This window comes from Cryptomeria japonica, chromosome 4 (genome assembly GCF_030272615.1).
Source record: "Cryptomeria japonica chromosome 4, Sugi_1.0, whole genome shotgun sequence".
Lineage (NCBI taxonomy): Eukaryota > Viridiplantae > Streptophyta > Pinopsida > Cupressales > Cupressaceae > Cryptomeria > Cryptomeria japonica.
In genome coordinates this window covers 750,219,445-750,243,266 of record NC_081408.1, presented here as the reverse complement: position 1 = coordinate 750,243,266, position 23,822 = coordinate 750,219,445, and the positions used below count along the sequence as shown (strand labels likewise).

The window sequence follows — 23,822 nt, the reverse complement described above, 5'->3', positions numbered from 1 at the left end:
TGCCTTCGATATTTTTTTCTTCAGTTTGGAACCAAGTACAAGATAGATTATGTTTTTAAAATAGATAATATCATCCATCATTGCATATCTATCATCATACACCTTACCATCAATAAGGTCACAAGTAAACGGATTCTTCGGATACTCAAACAAAAACTACGTCTTCCAGTCAGCTACAATCTATATGAGGGAACAAAGGGTAGGTTTCCTAGAGAGAGCATCTGTAACATCATATTTCTTTCCTTTTACATACTCCACATCAAAATCATAGGCTTGAATCTTGCTTACCCATTTATGATGCCGCTCATTCAATTTTTTCTGCTCCAAGAAATACTTGAGACTATTATGATTTGTAAGCACTATGAAACAAGTCCCAATCAAGTATTGTCTGAACTTAGCTAGTGCATGCATAATTGCTAGCATTTCCTTATCATATGTGGAATAAAGTCTCTCATTATCCCTCAATTTTCTGCTCTTGTATGCGATTGAATGTTGGTTTTGCATTAGCCCTACACCAATTCCATGCCCTGATGCATCACACTCCAAAAAAAATGGTTGCATGAAGTCTAGTAGTGCTAGCACCTATCATGAGCTCATAGCATTCTTAAGCTTATCAAAAGCTAATTGTGCACCTTTTCACCATGATAACGCACCCTTCTTAGTCAAGTCAGTCAGTAGAGAAGCTAATTGAGAGAAACTATGCACAAACGTTCAATAATATGAACATAGGCCCAAGAAACCTTACATGATATGTTTGTAGGTGGTGGCCAGTCTAAGATTGCTTGAATCTTCTCTTGATGCATTTTCACACCATCAGCACTAATGATGTGTCCCAAATATAGGATCTTTGTCAACCCAAATTCACACTTAGAGGATTTTGCATAAAGTCATTGTACCTCCATAACTCCCAATACCTCATCCAAATGTTGGAAATGGTCACCCCAAGATCTATTGTAAATTAGGATGTCATCAAAGAAGACCAAAACAAATTTCCTCAATTGCTCCTCAAACACATGATTCATACAAGATTGAAATGTTGTCGGTACATTTGTGAGTCCAAATGGCATGACCAGGAACTCAAAATTCCCATAGTGACAACGAAAGGCAGTTTTGTGAATGTCCTCTTCTTTCACATGTATCTCATGATAACCAGAGCACAGATATATTTTGGAAAAGTACACGGCCCCATGTAGTTCATCGATCAGCTCATCGATCCTGGGTATGGGATACATGTTTTTTATGGTCTTCTTGTTTAGTGCCATGTAATCTATACACATGCGCATCCTCCCATCTTTCTTCTTAACCAGAATTACTTATGAGGCAAATGGGCTCGAACTGGGCCTGATATGTCCCATACTAGGAAGCTCTTTGATTTTCTTCTTGATCTCTTCCTTAAAGTGACGCGGGTGTTGATAAGGTGTGGTGGTCACAGGCTTTGAGACCTCTTCCAGCTCAATCACATGTTCAAATCCTCTGTCTGGTGGTCATCCAAGAGGTATGTCTCCAGAAACTGCACTATGTTTATCTAACATTGTCTGTATGTCCACACAGTGCTCTGGTTTCCCGCTGGAGACCGGTTTAGAAGAAACAAAACATTGTGCTGCCCAAACTACATCTCCATGTCTGATAAGGGCCTCCATCCTTTTATTTAACACCAAGCTAGGTCCACCATCTGCCATTGCCTTAAGTATCATCTTTTTCCCATTATCATGAACTCCAACTGCATCTGTTTGAAGTCTTGAACATAACATTCAAGTGAGTCCAACCACTCCAATCCCAATACAACATCTATGTTACTGAGGTTAATCACATAGAATTCCCCTGTCAAAGTGCAGTCATAGAACTGTATACTGATCTGTGGAATTACCTCAGTGCACGTCAACGAAAAACCATCAGCCACTATGACACTGAATCCAAGAAACTCCTCAACCTGAAGCCCACGCCTCATTACTAATCCCTCATCAATCAAGTTATGTGTGACTCCGCTATCAACCAAACATACCATCCTTTGTCCCTTAAGAACACCCTTAAATCTAAAAGGTCTACTACGTGGGACTCCAGATAGAGTAACAATGTGTGATGTTTCCTTAGCTGCTAAGTCCTCCAATTCTATCTGTGGTTGATCTCCCTGATTAGAATCCTCATCAGTACTAGTATCATGTTCTTCTTGTTCTTCATCCTCAAAAACCACCTCAATAACCTTGCCTTTACCAAGGCAACGATAGCCAGGCTCATAGGGTTCTTTGGAGTTAAAACATAACTTCTTCCTGTAAAGTTCATTTCTGGACTCCTGATCTGATTTTGGTGAGAAGTTCTTTTGTGGTTTAAAATTCTTTTGCTTTGACTGAGAACCACTAAAGAACTTCTTCTATGGTTGGAAGGGAGGTGTGGTCTCCAGATCCAATGCTAGACCTTTGGCATCGTGTAATGTGCTAGGCTCGTGAGCTTTCACCAACCCACGCAATATGTCACTCGTGCCCTCAACAAATAGCATTGTAACACGCCAAACCATCATATCAAGAACCATAACTGCATTTTTTTTAAATTCATTGATATATGCCTCAGCATGACCAAACTGCTTAAGCTATGCCAGCTCTGTTTAATAGACTTCAACATTTTTTCTATCAAGCAGAGAAATCAATTTGTTAACAAATTCTTCATAAAAGTGAATCAGTGCATGATCTTGAGAGACTAGCCCATGATGCCACAAGTCATATACTACTCCTTCCAAATGCATTGTAGCAAATTGAATGGCCTTATCTTCTTCCATCGATTTGAGAAATAGGAAAGTGTCAAGTTTGTGTACCCAAGATCTGGCACTCAATTGTCCACTTCCATCAAAAGTGGGTAAAGGAATTTTATTAAGTGCATCCTTATATTCAGTTGGTTGAGTGCCAAGTCTACCCTATCCTCTAGGTCTTTCATCTTGCCTATTCATACGATATCTAGCTTTGTTATTTCATTGATCCATGAACTAATTCAAGTTCATTAACGCTCTAACATGTTCAAGAATGGTCATGTAGTAAGCATATGTGATGCAGTGCATCATGAAAAACCAACGAAGAACCCCAAATCAACCATGGAGTCCCAATCCTAGGGTGCTCAATGACCGAAAATAATCATCAATCTGCAACCTTGATATGTTTGAGGAATCTAAAAATATTACTATCAACCAACCAATCCAATATCAAATCTTTCATATCATTATAACCCTTTAAACATTATCCAAGACCCAAACAATGCATTATGTTGTCCCAGTAAATGACAGTTTGATATACCCGTACTCAATTATTAATAACTTTCAAACCCGAGCATATTTGGAAGATCTCTTCAATGAGGCTGTAGAAAACTAGGTTTCTAAAACCATATCCAAAATTTAGAACAATCCAACGGTGGAGTTACGAGTTATGGTCTCTGCACTGAGACCATTTTGACTGTTATAGAAAAGACAAGAAATTTGCATTCCCAATCCGCCTAGGGCATTAAATATCTCATGAAATACTTAACCAATCAAATTGAAACTGAATTAATTTAAAATATAATTCAACCCTATATCAAAAACCAAAGTTACAACAATTTCCAATGGTTCATTCAAAATATTTTAGTGAAACTCTCCACAAACCCCAATTTGGAGGGTTTTTTGACAGTTTTCACCAAATCTTGCATAACTTGCTTCAAATTGATTGAAATTAAATGAAACCAAAGGGAAAACAAATTTAACTCATGCCATTATCATATCAAATAAGTTTCCAATGGATACAAATTATTTTTCATAAAGAAAAACGTGAACGATCAGACTGCAATACCCAGAAAACAATGTGGAGTGTGTAAAAACTTCAAATGTTATTCATTTCCTTCCTCCAATCTTACACACACCCATTGGATTCGACCAAATTATGGTTTTTATAACCTCCACACATCCATATGGCTGTTACAACTACCCAAGGCCAATTACATCCTTGGTTTGCAATTTTATAATGCAATTTGTGCTTGGCAACATTTTTTACACAATTGACAATTTTGACATTTTGATAAATATGACCCCTAATCTTTGCCTGTGCACTTCAAATACATTTAGATGGGCTCAAAACAACCTTTTAGATCTTCTTTACCCTTCCATGAATTTTTTATACAAATTTGACCTCCTAGACCCAATTAGGACTCAAATACACATCTTGAGCAAATGTCTTACAATGCTTCACAAAATGACTCAAAGTACATTAAAATGACCATATAAACTCAAATATGAGTGAAATGATTCATGGAATGATCTTTAAACTCCTGGTGTACGTTTGGGTTAGGTGCTCTTGCACCAATATCCAGCCATCACATCATCGGTAATATGAGTTTCTACCTCTGGTTGCTTCGGAATGGTCTCTTCTTCATTTTGTCTAGGCAAGAAGGTAGGACGTAGGGGTCTATCTGATCATTTAGTTGTTGTTCTAACAATATTAGACCCTGCTTTGTCATGGTTATCATGTCGACTATTGGGTCAATTGGCTACACTACTCGATCTTTTGGACCTAGATCAATCCATCCTCAACTGACCCATACCAGTGATCATTCGATCTTGGAATTGTTGCATCATTTGTTGTTGCTGCTGGGCAAGGCCTATCAAGAACTGATCCATTTGATTGTTTAAATATCTGGGTGGTGATCCATATCTTCTCTCACCCATTTCACCTTCAACTTGTTTGATTTCAGTTTCCTCCTGATGCTCGGACCTACTTTTGGTGTTATATTTGTGCATAGAATTTCTTCACTTTAACATGAAACCACTAAATTCACCAGATAACTGACATGCAAATAGTTTTCCCACACAGGTTGGCAGGAAAAGTGGCTCTGATACCACTCAAATGTTCTCTACTACGCCCTTTTGAAACTCAATTCATTATACGTTTATTTATTTTAAAGAAATTGTTAACAACAGCAATTATCTAAGTTTCCAATCCAAACTAAATAAAAAGCTAGGCATAGGATAACAAGGTTTTTTTATATTGAATTTTTGGAAATTTGATTCATGAATTGGCTTTTTCAATATTCGAATTTATAGATCACACACCAATCAACAAGCCTAATTTGTTGTCAAGGATTAATTCTCAGATGTGCAACAAACCATAAACTGGAATCTTTTGGCATCCAAAACCCTCATGGAGTTGTGATTTATATTCTGGTCACATGTACGTGTCCTGGTTGGATGAAAGACTCTATATTAGATGCAGATCATTGTACCCACAAACTCCTTCAGGCTGAAATCAACTCACCCAGATGGCTAGAAATACCACCAACATTTCAGGCAATAGATAATTTGATGAAATTACTACTTCCAACTAAAGTAGAACGTTGTTGGAGACCTAAGGTTGCATCCAGAACTGCTAAGACAAGGTTTTCATCCTGTACTTATGCTAAGTTGCAGAGCTCGTAAATAAACAAGAGAAGACAAACATAATCCTCCTCTTAGACATTGACCGCTCCTTAAATAATAACCTCAACAAAAGGCATCGATCCATCTAGAAACCTCCTTAAAAGACAAGCATATTATCAAATGTTGTGTAAATTATTAAATTGACCCCCATAATGATTTGCCTATGTGAAACAACTTAATAACTTGAAATAGCCCCAACTTAAGTGACATCGATGAATTAAATTTTTTAATTTCCAATCATAAGCTTTTGTGGGGTATAAATTAATTTAATCTTTTATTCCCTTATTTAATTCATTAATCCTAGCCTCGGGAATGCTGCAAGCCAGAATATGACTTCCTGCACCCTGTCACTGAAGAGGGGACATTACAAGTGATTTCAACTATCCAACAATTAAAAGAATCTAGCATTCATGCAAAATAAATTGTCAAGCATTTTTCATGTGCTCCTTCACACCAAACTCCAGTGAGGCAAGGAGATAAAAGGGAAAGAAACCAACTATTTGTGTCAGAAATTATTCGACAAAATGAAATGGGAGCCAAACACAATGGTAAACCACTCATTAGGAGTGAAGTAGTGCATGATTACCTTTATTAATGTTTGTCAGAGGCATTTGGACTCCTTGTCATAGTCACCATTCATACTCTTGACATGTTTGTCTTCCTCCTTCCCTTTGAGAAATTTATGCACAACATCTTCTGACGTCTTTCTATCCTCGAAGAGCTTCCTACCCTGCACCAATAAACCAGTAATCTCTACAATAACCTCTTTAGTGATACCCAAGTCCTTCCCATAGGTAGACAAAGTATGCCCTTTCCAACACTTATGAAGGTGCTTGAGGCTTGAGGATCATGATCATTGAGTCCTTCTATATATGGAGTGACTCCACCCTTCTCAAGGATTCTCCAAACTCAGGCATTCCTCTTGAAACCATCACATATCAGGGATTCAACCTTAAGATTGCTTTTTGTTGTAGTTTGTTTGATCTTACCTTGATATTAAGGAGACGTCACAAATTATTCCTTTTTACGAGCTTAAGTTGTTTGAGGGTTCCACCCATGATGAGTTAAAACTTTTATCATGGTAAAATGCAAGATAAAAGAAAACCCCAATCATTGTTTTTTTTTCTCAAGGGGTCACTACTAGAAATATACAATAGGTTAAATGTGGTTTTGTTGGGAAAAATATTTGTCACTGCGGTTGTTTATCTGAAACTGACCTTATTTGCCCCGATGAGCAGTGACAAACATTCAAATAGTTGGAGAGATTGGAATGAAACCACAATCTTCATCTGCGTTTGGGAGGAGCAGCTCCCTCGTATGATAGTAGTATTTAGGATTTTGTGTACTTTTAACCTGAAAGTACATAAAGGAGAAAATATAGAACTTAAACAAGATTAATAACAGAAACCCTACTAGAAGACATACGAACACCAAGTAGGATTTCATAAATGATAACAATCACAAAAGGGGTTACCACCAAAAAGGGTAGCCATGCAACAATGATGAGAAGTACAATAAACCTCGACACATGAAGAGACATGTTGTACTAGCACATGCAAGCCAAGATACCATGAAATGATGTGTTTCATCAATAGATTTCACCAATACATAAAGGGATTACTAATTCAACATACGAGAAATTAGTAATAATAACCCATGAATACATTCAAGACACTCGAATTCAATGCATCCTTCATTATTCTTTTTGAAAATATACAAGTTCAAAAAACCCCTTAGTACAAAGGTATGAACATCAAAAGATCTCACTTAGTTTTCCTACAAAATTATGCTGAGTTTTCCCCCTTTGTCAGAGTCCCCCCCCCATTACATTACAAATAGCCTTGCCTTTATAGGCTTCCCAAAATAACTACCTTAGTAACTAACTTTGGATAGGTTAATAACTCACTCATTCTTATGAAAAAAGAGCTTAGTTAGAAACGACTTCACTTTTGAACGAATAAGGTCCACTTTCTAACCTTTAGTTACAATGAGTAGCATAGCCACTTCTTCACAAGAACATCTTGAAACTTTCAGGTTAGGATCATGGCAAGGTGCTTATCCATCTTTGTTTGCACTATGGAGTGTAGCTGCATACTGAAACATCTATGCCTTTGGAACCAATGCATTATTGAAGTTCAGTCATATTGGCTTCTCACTAAAGTTTTAGATCTAATCATGCTTCAAATTAAGCTCACCAACACAATCTCTTGAATATTCATTAGGTATCACAACTTCCACTTACATTGTAGTTTCTAGAGACTTTGAGCTTGTCCTTCTCATTCTTTTCTTGAAAGTGCCATAATTTACAAGTTGGAATGCTAGTACATTGAAATTTGCATCATGATATGATTCATCTATAAGGATAATCTTTGACCATCATAAAAGAGTTTGGACATAACCGAATTTTCTCACACTCACACCCTTAAATAGTAAGTTGTGTTCCATCAAACTTGCTAAGCCTTCCAGGAATAAATACAAAGTCATTTTCAATTCAACTAGATGAAGTCAAACTTTAATTACTTGGAAGATTTATATGCTTAACTATCTCTTATGCATTCTCACCAGCTTGACAAAGAGATATTCATTCACCAATAAATTTTGAGAGTTTCCTTGTGCGATCCATTCAGTGCACATTGTTCAATCCTTTTATTTCATTCTTTGAGAGGACACTTCTTTGAGATATTTTTGTCAATTTTTTTTAAGCCTTATTAGTACTTCCACGTTTTGCGTGTGCAGTGACAATGGCAGCGATGCCATTAAATCTATTTTGTGCATATTCTCTGCAAATATTGCATTCGCTGAGATGACATCTCTTCGAACTAGCATGTAAGCAATTCATGTGTCTTAGTTATGCTCTCATATTTCGCGTACATGTCTCTCATGGCTATTGCAACTGTGAAAGTCAACAAATTTCTTCTATTCTTCGTTCTTTGATGAATGCTCATAGACCATTACAAAGAGCTTATTTTGGCTTCCTAGGGAGATGGTAGTTTAAACTTCTCCTTGCATTGGTTTGAAAGCATCTAAAGCCACTTCAAAAATTCATTTTGTGCTCCCATAATCATTGTATTCGACTCGTTGAGATGACATCTCTTGGACGCATTCTGTCAGACTGTTAGCATGCTTTGTCTATGCTTCCCACGAACTGCATCATGCTATTTTATCAAACATCTCACGGTATTGGCTATGACCCCATGATTTTGCTGTCATATCTACCAGAGCAGTTGCAACTACAACATCTAACTAAATTCCTCTATTCTCTGCGATTTGATGAATGCCTGTGACAATTTGGTGCATATCTTGTGATCATTGCATTAAATGAGACCGCATTTCTTTAAGGCATTCAGTCAAACAACTCACATGTGATTTCTAAGCTTTCCACTTTTACATGCATTTTGACGTGGCATTCTATCAAGCAATTCGACATGTTTTATCTATGCTTCCATATTCTGCAACATTGTCTGAACTTGCATTATTTATACTTACCACATTCTGCATATGTCGTGTTCTCTTCGAACACTTCACGTGTAGTGTATATGCTTCCATCACGTGCATTCATGTCGATCAGAGTAGTTGCAACAACATTATCTTGTTCTCACGATTTGTGTTACTACAAACACGTTAATCTGTAAGCCATTTACGACTTTGGCTATGAAACCAAAATTCTCCAAAGCAACTGCAACTACAACATCTAGCCTCCACGATCGGCAGCTACTCAGGCACATGACACGGCTTGGGCCAAGATACTATGGTTTCCATCATCATAAAGTAATCAACAGCTTAAACATATGAGTATAGCTTGCACCACGTCTTTCAGAGCAATTGCAACGATAACATCTGGCAAAATCACTTTATCTTTTACACATTGATGAATGTCCATAACCTGTTCAAAGTTCTCGACTTTGCATGGATGGGAAGGACGAGAAGAACATGCAAGATCAGATTTGCATTATTAACCATATTATCTTCGCTTACAAAAAGCCATAAGATTGCATTTTCTTTGTACACACAAAAACTCTTCTGGAAAGGTTCAGGATGCTCCAAAACGGAGCATTTCTAACCTTCTTGACAAGGCGGGCCCACAAGGTTAGAGATGCTCCACTTTGGAGCATTCCTAACCTTTTTGTGAGAGGTTATAAATATGGGTTAAGAATTCTCAAAAACGGAGCATTCCTAACCATTTTTTGCAAAGGTTATGATTATGAGTTAAAAATGTTCGAAAATGGAGCATCTTTAACCATTTCTTTCAAAGATTATGACCTTGACGTCCAGAAACCATCGACCACAAAGGAGAATAAAGGAGAAATCAAAATGATGTTTTAGACAACTTTTTCCCTCAAATGATCATAATATTAAAATAATCTAAAATATTAAATTATTTATTTGAAAAATAATTTAAATATTTTAAATTTAATGCTCAGGCTTGAGGAAAATGACCATATCTTCCAAACGGTAGGGAGTTAGATCCTGAAATTTTAAACACGCATCAATGGTAAGGAAATGAACCAATAACATCATTTACTCCTCATGAAGAATCCTAAAATGAGATATTTTAGTCATTTATAGGCGACAGACACCAAAATTTGAAGGATTAATATATAGTAAAAAATGAACTGGGTTCAAGCGAAAGTTAGCTATGTGATACAAAATGACGCTTAGAACCTTCCTATAAATTGATTTCCCTCAATTCTTGGTAATTTTCAAAACACGTGCATTTTTCATATTATGACTGGAAACGACCTTGGATCACGTGCTCACTGCTTACACATAAACACCTATTGGATCTTCATTCAACATTGAGACCAATTTGAAGTTAAAATGTTAGGTATGCCAAATATGGGGGCAACAGTTGGCTCTGATTGGGGACAAGGACTGCAAAGCACGCAAGATGAACCCAAAATATTTGGTTCGTAGGCTTGTGCACTACTCATTGGGCAACAGAGTCAAAGAGGAAGCAACATAGGGAATAGCTAGAGAAACCAGACACAAACCAAAAATGGGAGGAACACAATAAAACTTCTAACTAAAGTATGTACATGGTAGGCAAATCCTACCTCAAACTTCTCCAGGATTGTCATACAAAACCATTCACAGGCTAAGAGAAATAGCACCTTAGTGGAAAAGTGGCATGCATCCATGTGACACCTATAAGCTCAGGAGGTTGGTAAGATCAACATGTATAAGATGAGAAATATCTTTGAGAAATGAACTAAACATCCATCTCTCATCATAAATCTACAGGCTCTCTTGAAAGATTTGGGTACTACTTTGAACATTATTGGCAATTTGTGGAATATTCTCAAGAATACCCATATCCTCTATCTAAAGATCCCTCTGATAGTCTGGCTTGCAATAAATTAATCCATGAATTGGACAAACTTCATATAATTTGTGATGTGAAGAAACTTGAGTTGACATAACCACCAAATCATGTTCATGAATATCAGCTTGAAAATCACCTGTACAAATACACTCATATGAAAACAAAGGATTGAGGCACACACTTTCAGCATAGGAGAAGTCATCATTTGAAGCCTTCAAACACCAATCTAGAATAAAATCATTATGAGAATTAACTCCATTGGCTTCCTTAATTAGATCATCCATTATTTCATTTATCTATGCATTTTTGGTACAGTTCCCAAAACTATCCTCTTGTATAGGGGTGTCTTCTTGATCCAAATATTCAAAAGGAGGATTTCTTTGAACCTTGAATACGTCATAAGTAATAGATTGTAATTCCATCAAGATAGGGACATTTGTTGATATACCTACATAGATTTCATCTTCAACCTGTTGATAGGCATTTGCATTACTTTTTGTGTTCTCTTGTCCCAATGATTCCTCTTCATCACATCCTTCATGAAATTTGAAAACTTCATACTCAGGTGGCATAAATGATAAAGAGTGAATGCTTGATGGTTCAACTTCTTTCACTTGATGCTGATCTAGAAGTTCAGTAAAGGTCTCCATTTTTTAAGATAAAGAATATGTCTGTAAAATTTTACTTTTGGTTGCTTCTCCATTGGTCATGTCCGTATAAAGTTGTCCACTAGGTATCATACCTTTTATTTCCTTGGAAAAGGTTTCATCTTCAACTATTAGTGATGGATGAATGAGAATATCTTCACCACATAGAAAGTCATCATTAGAAGAATTGAGACACCAAGTTGGAATGAAGACTATAGGGAATTCATCTTGGGATGCTCTTTCTTCATCATCTTCTTCAAGCTTCGGATGCATGCATGTCTGAAAAGAATTTAATTCATCATCTTCAATCTCTTTGCTTTCAAGTTGATACAACACTTTTTCTTTGGTATGACAACCTTCATAGTGCTCATGGCATTTTCCAATGCAATCTTCTTTCTCTATCTCACTCACCTTTAGATCTTTCTCTTGACATGTATCCTTACAAGTAGATGTGACTTCATCTTCTTCTGCATATACACTCTAATGAGCTCATTTCATTACTTTTATCACAAGAATTTATATCAATGAGAAAGTGATTCTCATTCTCATATTTGTGTTCAATCTTTTATAATGTTTGAAGCAGAGAAGGATGCACTTTATCATGATCAAGTTTCCCATTTCCATAGAAGCTTTTCAAAAACTTGATATGTGAATGATTGAGAATATGATTTTGTTGAGAAATAGGTGGAGGATAATGAGCATCATCATTATTATCCATTATTGATTCAAGAATACAATCATGAACAAAAATTTGGTTCTCTCTTCCATCTATTTCCTCAATCTTTTGTAGAGTTTGGAGTAGAGAAGGATTAATTTTATGAGGATCAAGTTTCTTTCCACTATAGAAACTTTTCAAGAAGTTGACTCGTTCAGGATTATCAAGACTTTGATTTTGTTGAGCAACTGGTTTAGGAGAAAGATCACTTTTGTCTTCATTTGTCTTGATCATTGTTGATTTAGGTAAATGATCACAAGCAAGAAAATTGTTCTCCTTTCCATCCTTTTCTTCAATATCTTGCAACACTTGACATAAAGAGGGATGAATCTTATCAGGAGTAAACTGCATGCCACCATAAAAGCTTTTCAAGAAGTCAACTTGTACGAGCTCATCAAGAACTTGCTTCTTTTGATATATATAGTCTTCATCATCACTTTCACTGTCACTTTACAACTTTCCTTTGTACCAATCCATTGTTCTAAATTCGATCTTTCAGACAGAGTCCCCAACCTTCATTCTGAAGAAGGTACCTAACAATTTCTGAGGAACAAAGCACACTGGTATTTCGCTCCCCAACAGGTTTAGAATCAAGAGAAAAGGGGAGACCCTCTTCACAACAAGGAAAATGAGAGTAAGCTAGCAATAGTTGAATGAATCCAAAAAAACTCTACCATAGATGTGGTCTAAGAGCACACCTCAAAAAAACATTATGAAGATCTTATCCTAGAATATTGAAGTGTTGAATCACCCTCACAAACCTGATCTCATATGTAACCTAATTAGAGAACATAAACCAAATATCTTACTTGTCCAAGGGACTAGTATGCAAAGTGACAAATTTGAAAGAATTAAGAACTCCCTCTTCAAAGATTGTTGTCCTCCATAGTTCTAATGCTATTGGTGCTTTAGGTGGGATTGCTACTTTTTGGAACTCAAGATTGGTTAAGAGGACTCGTCCCTTTGAGGACTCTAATCATGTCACTACCCTTTTCAAGCATATAACAGATGATACTTCTTGGATCACATTGAATCAATAAGATTGCTAGGAGAAGACTTTAGAATAACCTTTTCTAGTTTCAAATCCTCTCCCATCTTGATTGTAGTTGGTTGGTCATGGGGGATTTTAATAATCCACATAAAGATGTGGAACTTCAAGATGTTTCCACTTATTCAAACAGATGTGTGGGGATAGATATTATTCAAATAAAATTGGACCAACCTCCAATTCCCTCTAATTAGCTTGTGTCTTACGTTTGTTCTCTCCTGATACTTTCTAGTTTTGGGTTTGATGAGATTTTGGGTAGAAAAAGGAGGTTCCCTTTTAGGTTTGGAAGGATGTGGCTAAGGCACCCAAATTTCAAAGACAAAATTAAGGAATGGTGGAATGTTGGAGTTGACGGTTCTACTATTTATATAGTTGTGAAAAGGCTCAATTTTGTTAAGACCAATGTCAAAAAAGTTGGTTTCTTGCTTAAACTTGATCTAATGAAAGCTTATGGTCATGTAAATTGGCAATTCCTCATTAAGATGCTCAAGGCTTTTGTTTTTGATAGTAAGGTTATGATACTTCCTATTGACTTCTTAAGTTCTTGGTGATCATCAATAGTTTTCTATCTGCCTTTTTCAACAACTCTCATAGAATTAGATAAAAGATTTAATTTCTCGCTTTCTTTTCATCATTATGGCTAAGGCGTTGGGGAAATATTTGTAGAAGATTATGAATGTGGGGTTGTTGAAAGGTCTCTTCCCTTCATCTAATTTGCAGATCTTCTCTCATCAATAATTTGTTGATTACACAATAATTTTTAATGTCTTTGGTTTAGGAGGCAAAGAATCTTAAGCCTATTTTGATCAGCTATGAAGCTACTTTTGGTTAGAAGTTTAGTCTCGTAAAAAGCTTCATCTACTTTCTTAACACTTCAGAGCCTAGGTAGAGGAAAATCTCGAGATTTATTGATTGTAAAGTGGAAAGTCTCCTTGCAAATATTTGGGCCTTCCCTTTTGTGGTAATAATGTTCCAGGTTCTTTTTGGTTGGGGGTCATTGATAGATTTCAATCAACATTAGATGGTTGTAAGGGTATTCTCCTAAGCCAAGTGGTGAAAGTCTAGCTTATAAAGGCTACTCCTCATAACCTCCATGCTTGTGTTGAGTCTTTTCAAAGTTCCTAGTAGATTTATGAAAAAGATATAGCAAATTCAAAAGAGGCTTTTGTGGATTGGTATTGAGGAGACAAAAAGATTACATCTAGCTTGGGAGCATTTTGCAATCCTACAAAATTCGATGGACTGGAATTAGAAGATTAAGAGAGTTTAATTATGCTCTTTTGTTTAAACAACTTTGAAGTCTTCTTACATAAAATAACAAACGGAATAAGGTCATGCTTAGCAAGTATGTACAAGGCCCTCCCAACTTGAGTCGGTTTATGAACTCCCAAGATTACTCGCCCAGATTGGTGGTGTGACTTTTATTTTTCTAAAATTAAAGTTTATCATTTCTAAAGGCTTAAGGTGGTCCCTTCAAAATGGTTGACTTATTAGCTTCTCAGATGATTGGTGGATTCATCGTTGTTCTCTTAAGCACTTGTCAAGTGCACTCCCTTTTAAAGATACTTGTATTAGATTCTTTGGTAGTAGGGTGGGTGACCACATCAAAGATGGAAGCTGGAAGAATCTCCTCGCTATGGATCCCAATAGCATTAGAACTATGGAGGACAACAATCTTTAAGTCTAAGTTACATTCTAGAATAATTCATTTCATCAATAGTCAAGACCAAACCAAAGGAGTTCACAATTCTTTCACACTTCCCCATCGTAGAATTAAAACCATGTTAAAACCAGCCAATCAGCCAAGTAAAAACCAGGTTCCCGTTTTTTGAGAGCCAAAGTCGACTTACCAATAAGCCAAGGCCCACCACATAAGATTGCCCACAAATCCTCTTCACGGGAAAAAGAGAAGGAAAAGGAACCTCTAGCCATGGAAGAAACATCTCTTTGTCCTTTGATTTTCCATTTCTTTTCAGTGAAAGATCGAACTGGTGAAAGGCCCAAAATCTTGCCCATGTAAGACATTTCCATTAAGGAAACACTCTTATCAATCAAGACATCAAGGATGGAAATAGAGAACTCACGTGTAGCAAGATTATAAAGGTTTTGGATCGGGGGGGAGTAACTTGTGTATAGACCATTTAGAATTCTCACCCATATGTCTTGAAAAAACCTATTTGAAAAAGTCCTTACTGAAGAATGAAGCATCAAGGTGAGAAACCTTCCATGTACAACTCAACAGAGGATCAGCTAGAGAAAGCCCCTTGAAAAGGCAATTTGTCCCATAAACTACACTTTTCAAGATCGGGGAGATAGGATCCTTGAAACCAAAGCTCCAAACCCACCTAACAAAACAACAATTCAACAACCACCAACCTTCCCTTCACCTTGAGAAAAGCCTTTACCAACTATAAATCCACACCAGAACCACCACCACTAGAACCAAACAAACTTAAAACAATGTTTCTAGCTATTTCCTAGTTCAAATACTCCACATTGCTCGAAGAAGCCTCCATTCCAATTGCATCTAATTATTTATTTCTTAATCATTAACAAATATGTCATTTTTTTATGTTGTCGCAGCTCTTCATGTAATCACTACATATTATTTATTAACCATTATTTTATTACTACTCTTCAACATGTAACCACTAATATTTTATTCAATGAGCATTGGACCACTATTTGCTAAGTCTATTAACATCTTCATTGGATCGTTGTGTACTACCTTGCCCACTTTTGTTGTTCATTATATATGTGATTCTTATTATTGTTTTGATTAAATAAGCCCAGGAAGGCCCAGGCCCAAGCCCAGACCCGTTAAAACAGCCATCAAGGCAAATGAGATGAATCTCACAAGACTTGAGATTAGAAAGAAAAAAACGAGCTACAAATCTAGAAAGCTTTTAACTAGAGCAAAGGATTGGCAAGAAACAAGGATCCCAACCCTATATTTGATGCTTCTCTTTCGCAACACAAAAGAGGAAGAGAAGAGGAAGAACCTTTCCTCCTCCAAACCACAATCCAAGCAATACCATTATTGAGGACATTGTTATCATGGGAAACAAGTGGTGACTCCTCCACTTGGGCATCAACCACAATCGTAGATGGGGCAATGAGAGAACCAATCAGGAGACATATGTCAACCACAAGAGGAGGCAAGGTCAAGGAAGCCAATAGAACAATTGAGCATGTAATCGGAGTTGAGCATGTAGCTAGAGAATCCATAGTTAGGGCAATCAAACTTGAAGCGAGAGAATCCCTAGCAGAAGCAACAAGAAACACTAATGTCACATCAACATCAGGGCACACATTAGGAATATCCTCAAAAGAGACAAAAACCTCAACCATCAAATGATCTTCATTGGCACTCTTCCACCAAGTAGAAGAACCTTTCCAACATAATAGAGAACAGTTCAAAGACAAGTGACCAATAATGAAGCAACGACAACATTTGAAGGCGAAGCCTTCATAATCAACCAAAATGCGAAGTAGGATAATCAACTTTAAGAAAGCAACCCATTGAGTTATGTTTGGCCACAAAAGTGGTGTCCTTCCAAAGCTAGAGGGGAAGATTCAAGAGTTAAATCCAAAATGGGCGCACATCAAGTGGTTTAAAGAGGGGATTGAAGGAGACCAAGGCTAAACAGAGAGGAAATGTTCTCCCCAAGCCCAATGATCTTAGACCACCAAATCTTTATCCTTAGATGAGGAAATAGAGGCCATGAAAAAGCCTTTAGCATAAGAGTAGAGCTCAAGTGTGCCAACCACAATGAGTTTCCAAGTAGCCTTTGTGCTAGTAGAACTCCTCATTTTCAGCAACCTCTGCACCACAAACAACCACTGAAGATGGTTTGGCTCAAGGGACATGATGAATCGCTAGCTAGGAGCAAACACGACCATACTTGGTAGCATGGGCAAAGCTACGTGAACCAACCAAAAAACAACCAACAAGGAAAACAACCAAAACAAGAAGATCATTGACAAAAGCACCACCACCAAGGCCAACAGATGAAATGTGTCCCACAACCTTGGGGCATTAAATACCTTTTCCAAACATGAGGTTGGCCCAAAATAACATTAATTAGATTAATTGTGTACTTGTGAGATGGTCTTGTGATTACAATCTTGGCCATGAATAGTCGCATTTCACCTTCATTCGATTTTGTCCACATCAATGATAACCACGGACCTTTAATGACAATATTTCCAAGCATTGTGACAACAATGACAATATTTCCAACAAATTGTGTCTCATCTCTAGAATCATAATGCAAGATTTTAGAAGATAAGTGCTTAATTTGTGTAACAAAATGCATTGTATGGCTTCTCTAACATTTCTATGATGTATAAGTACATTTTGGGTTTTCTTAAACACTTTTATTTTACCCTACATTTTTACTTCTGTTAAAAAACTTGCCTAGTCAACATGCTTTATTTAGCTCTTGATTCATCTTACTTCGAGCTTTTCAGAAGGACCTTATATAAACTTCATGGTTATAACTATGCTTGCAAGTGAATGATATATTTGGTGAAGAGGATTCCAAATTCTTTTTTTATTAAGACTAACAAAATAGTGTCTTCAACTTTTTATTCCTAATTACACTATTTTAATGTTATAGGTGGTGCACTTATTGTAGCCTGCAACTTTACATGCATGTGTTTGTTTTATCTGAAATGTAATTCATTGTAGACAAACTTTTCAACTATAATTGGTTCCTAATGGTGTTGAGTTGGTAATGTATAGCATTGCATGGTTACTCATCATCCCTATTTTTTTCTACTTTTGCTCGATTTATATCAACTGTCTTTAATTTGTTGCATTTTCACCAATTTAGCTTCATGGAGAGCTAAAACATATAGTCATAGAAACTATAAATTAATGTTAAATATGTTAGGTACTATATTTCTAAGATCTAATTCCAATTATTGTGGCAATTTTCTTTAATGCCACATTGACATTAAGATGTAACATTTTTTGTTAGAATTAGGAACGACTACCTCTTAACATGTTATAGAGCACATATCCTTGATGAGAAATTATTTTGTAGTTAACACCTCAAAAAAATTTTGCACTTCAAAAAAAATGCTTTGTAATTTTTCCTTTAATTGCTCTGATGTTGGTATTTTTGTATCTAATGTTATGTTAAAACACAAAGCTATGACCTTCTTAAGTAAAATACTTCAGAAAATATCAATAGCAGAGATAGCTTATTGAGGAAATAATGAAGGAAATAGATCAATTTTATAGTTCATATTACTTGAATATTATTATCTATCACAATTGCACACTAGAATAAAAACTTCAAGAACAATTCACTCATTACATCAATCCATTCAACACTTACCAACATAAAAAGCAAATAAGAATAATTCCAACTTATACACCACTAATCACCTATATGATCATTCTCGATCACAAGTTTTCATAGATTCCTCAATATCCATGGTAAAACCAATAATGTGTACCACCCAATTTTAAACATATCATTGATACTATTCAAAGTTGGCTATGTTAGATTAGTAGGATTGCATGGATTGACCTTGCAAAAGCCCAAATTTTGTTCAATAAAATTAGCTCTTCAATATCAAATTGGAATGTGAAAGGATGTGAAGATCATTTCAAGATGTTCAAGACCAAAATAAACTTCTTAGATAAAATAAACTTCTTAGATAATTGCAAATACTTTAACTCAGTAAAGGGCAACACAAACATGTTTTCCGTAAGGGTATTAGAGTCGAGTATTTTTGTTAACTAGGTAGAGGGCAAAACAAATGTTTTCCAAAAGGGTATTGGAGTTGAGTTATTTTCATTTATACATGATGGCACCTCTTACAAAAAGGCAAAGCAAGTTCAACTTGAAGCAATAGGTTGAGTTAAGATTGAGTTAACTATAAAGGCCCCTACCCTTCAGCACAAAAACTCAGACTATTGGGTTTAGCATTTCATCAAACAGTTGGCAAGCTGATATTAAAGGGTCTGATTTTTTCTTCTTTCTTTTAGTTTTTTGCGGTTAAGTTGTCCCTATTGTGTTTTGGTGTAGATAGGTGTTAGGTCCCAGAGACAACTAAGAGGGGGGTAAATCAGTTGTCTAATAAATTCAACCAAAACTTAATGCTTAATACCAATAAACCAAACTTTATGTTGGTAGACAATTTATCAATTAATTGCAATACCGGTCAAGATTAATGCATGAAACAGAAAGACAATAACATCCACAACAGATAACACAAATTTTTGTACGTGGAAACCTTGTAAGGGGAAAAACCACGGTGGGAAACCTTACTCACAATCAGATGATACTCCTGCAGATAGTATGTGTGTACAAAAAGGAGTCTGCACATGCAGAAAGGCCAACTGCCTAGAGCTCACTGCTCAATCACAAAATGGGAGTTACACTACTTACAATTGGATGGTTAAATTCAATGATGATGTACTGCTCAAAATGACATCTTCATATGATGGATTCAGTACCAATTTAGCTCTGATATGCCTTCTTCAAACCTTCCTTCAATCTTGAATGATGTCTACGTATATATCTCTGCTTTTATTCGCATATACCTTATTACAATCTTTTTTCCTTAACCACACATATCATTCTCCCAAATGAGATCTTAAATTTATACCATAACCTAAGACCAATTGAGTAGGTCGGCTCACTAAGAGATATTACAATAAAACCAATTACAAATTAATCAATATCTGATGCATCATGTCGGCTCAATGCATTTACAATAATAACAAAACATCTTCATGTTGTGGCGTGCTAATCTGGAATAGATATGCTTGTCGGTGCATAACCTGGACCTATTTGCCGGTAACAGCAAATATGCAAACCCGATCAAACCAATGAACAAATATCCAAGACAAAGTGTCCAAGCAATGTCTTCGACATAACCAAGTAATCTTCAAGTTATTCCAAGTGTCGATGAACAATATAACCTGCCGGTGAACCTAATACCGGTGACTGTGCATAACTTATTGACTTGCCGGTGAACATAACCAAATCTCCAAGTGTTGATAAATGTTGACAACTGTTGACATCAATGACAAAACCATATCAACATATCCAAAATACCAACAATCTCCCCCTTTAGCATTGATAGCAACACAAGATGGAAAAACCATCAAAGTGCCATGCCAAAAACCAAAAACCAAAAATCTCCCAAAGAGATCATTAATCAGAAATCAAAATACAAATACAGAGAGTAAACAATATCTCTCCTTCAAAGGATAAGGTGTTTTTTTCATATCAATCTCTCCCCCTTTGACATCAAATGTCAAAGCAATACAAAAAAAAACAGGTTCATACAAAATACCAACTACTCCCCCTGAGAAGTAGATCTCCTCATCAAAGCCAGAACAAAAGGTTTCTCTGTTAATTATGTCAGTTGATGACAAACATCAATTGTCTAAGTCTCTACCGGTAGGGGTATAACCCAAAGTTGCTCTCTGAGATATTCAAAAGTCTCTTTAGGCAAAGGCTTAGTAAAAATAACTGCAATCTACTCTTTAGTATTCACATAAACCAATTTCACTTCTTTTGCTTCAACATTCTCTTTCAAAAAATGTAATTTGATAGAAACATGTTTAGTTTTTGAGTGAAGTACTGGATTCTTAGATATATCAATTGATGTTATATTATCACAGTAAATTGTTATAGGTTTTTTGCATTTTACCTTTGTCCTTCAACATTTGCTTAAGCCATAATACCTGTGTGTAATTAGTTGTTGCTGCAACATATTCTAATTATGTTGTTGATAAAGATGTGCAACTTTGTTTCTTGCTCAACCAAGAAATTAATCTGCTACCAAGAAAAAATGTTCCACCGGTGGTGCCCAATTTGCATCTATGAATGCACATTGTATGCGGGAAAAGCGGGTTGATGAAACTTAAAATATGAAAAATGAAGTCTCAAAGAGGCTTGCTCACACACCCACAAGACTTCTTGGTGTAAGTTATGGAGTCATAAAGAATGACTCAACTTTCCAAGGTTGGTTCCATGGTTCTCTATCTCATAAGGTCCCGCAAACCAATGCCTTTGCTCTCAGATCATTGAGCAAAGTGGTTTAGGGATGACAAATGCAAGAACGAAGGATTCTTATGGTTGATTTAGTTATGAAAATGCATCCTATCTATGCATGATTCTATAAATGCAATAAACTAGATTATAAGATGACAAGATTAGTATAAATACTATCCTAACATGATATACTAATTTATGAGTTAAGCTAATGATAAAGGAAATATTCTAAAATGCTTATTAGATTAATTCCTATTGCAAAGAGAGACTAGATATATTGATAAAATTGAGCATAAATGAGATACTAAAAGCTTGCATGGATCCATAAAAATGGAGGAACGAGAGCTCTATTTAAAGAAAAAATGGGGCAATGGATGGTCAAAATTGAAAGAGTTAATCAAGGGTCAAGATTGAAAGTTGTCAAACCATGTTTTCAATTTTCACCAATGAAATGGTGACAATTGTCAACATAAGATTGGTTGAGATGAGAGGTAGGAAGCATTAAATTCTTGAGAAGAAATGGTGGTTACCTTAGGAGGTAAGGGTTAAGGCTAGGTTAGGGTTATCCATTGGATAAAGCTTTTACCCAAGGGGTAAACCCTTGTGCAAAGGTTAAAGGAATAACCATGGTCAAAGCAATAAATGTTTGATGAGACCTTTGAGTTAGATGAGGGTTAAGTTAGTCAAAAAGTCTCTAACCATGTCACAAAGGGTTAGTTAACCATTAATGGTTTGAAGACTTTGGGGGACAAATTTGTAAGAGTCCTTCCAAATTTGAGGGCATTCAACAAGTTAACTTGTTGAGTGGATAAAGACTTTAATGCCTTTTGAAGACTTTACTCCAATTTTGAGAAGTGACCTCCTCAACTTTAGGGAAAGGGGATAATGAATAGGTTTGGGCTAATTGATTAGGATTAGAAGAATCTAGAAAAATTTAGGAAGGGGATTTAGAAGGCAAGTGGGAGATGTAGGATTTTGCAAGTGGATGAGGAAAAATAAGATTTAATTAAAATAAATTGCTTTATTTCAATTTGGTTGCAATTTGGGAAATTGAATAAATTAGATGTATTGAATAAAATATCTAGAAGATGGTCCTCCATACCCAGAGCAAATGAGTTATAAACTAGATCAGCTATTTGATTAGTACCTTCATAACCTAGAAAGGGTCGGTATCCCAAGGGAAAGTTTTGTATATGAACTGGTGCAGAAATAACTCCACAAGGAATATCAAAACGTTTACCAATATGACGTTCCATTTGAGTACCAAATATTGCAGATGGTTCCATGTGAGCGATCATATCTCCTACCTCAGCATGGTCATCTATGATTAGTATTTCATCGCAAAAACCTTGAATTTGCTCTTTGAACCATTCTGCATCATGTTTGCAATAAGTACCTGCACAACTCACACAAATCCCCATTTCTCGAACAAGTATCTTAGTGATTGAAGCAGCGTGCATTGTATCACCAAAAACAACTGTTTCTTTGCCCGTCAAATTCTGACAATCAATAGATCTTGAAAACCAAGCAGCTTGGGAAACAAATCGAGTCTGTCTGTCGATATAAGGTTCATAATCCACTCTTTTACTCGATGAACTAAGAGCCAAGGTATTCACATTTTTTTGAATCTGGCGGATCCACTCCGCCATATCTATAGCTCCCATGGGAGTTGTAGATATGTAAGGCATCCCATATTCTTTATTTAAAGACATTGTTGTCATCAAGCCCACTTCACGATAAGGAATTAAATTGAACCAAGCTTTTGGTAAATTTTTTAGCTCTTCTACAGATCCTCCTTCAGGAATTATTTGATTAATTTGGATGTCCAAATCTCGTAATAAACGTCTTAACTCACGACAATCGTGTTGATTATGAAAACCCAATGTAAAAATTCCAATTATATTGACAGAAGGCGCATCGGTTAGAAATTGATCCCATTTTTCTTGTCTATAACATCTATCTAAATAATATCGCCTGTTCTAAAGTTCTATCCGCTGCTTGAATTTCATTTACTTGATAATGATCAACATCTACAAAAATTACATCGGAATCAGAAATTATGGATGCTCTATTCACAAAGTTCTGTAAATCTTCTTGCAAAATACTAGAGGTGCATGTAGGTGTCAATATGATAAGATCAAAATGTTCCTCTTTATCTTTCTGGAGAATATTATCCACAACGCTTATTTGAGATCCACGTGCTAGTACGTGACGATCTACTATGCTAGCAGTTGCAGCAATAAAATCTCTTTCGCGTTCTAACATAGAACGCATTACATTGAAATAATCATCTCCTAGAGGACCGTGCATAATGGCATGCACATTTTTGAAAGAACTAGCTACTCCTAGGGTTCCAATATGAGCAGGACCAGCATACATCCAATAGGCTAATTTCATAAATTAGACTTTATCTCTATCTCAATTTGATTTGTATTCCCATCGTACATCACAAAAATATCCCTTTCTATATTTAAATCTTATTGAAATCATATTTCCGTTCTATAAGTATAGTCAATGAAAGGATGAGAAATCAAAAAAGAATTTTTTTTCTTATTTCTTTTTTCAATAATACTGTTTCCCCTGGGACGGAAGGATTCGAAATTTCGAAATAACAAGACCAAAACCTGCAGCCTTACCGCT

The 23,822-nt window shown here is 36.0% G+C and overlaps 1 pseudogene; it reads right to left on the bottom strand.

The window, feature by feature from the left end:
• Positions 1–1,690: 1,690 nt before the first annotated feature.
• LOC131875356 (light-independent protochlorophyllide reductase subunit B-like) lies at positions 1,691–23,579 on the bottom strand (annotated as a pseudogene).
• Between the last annotated feature and the right edge of the window lie 243 nt (positions 23,580–23,822).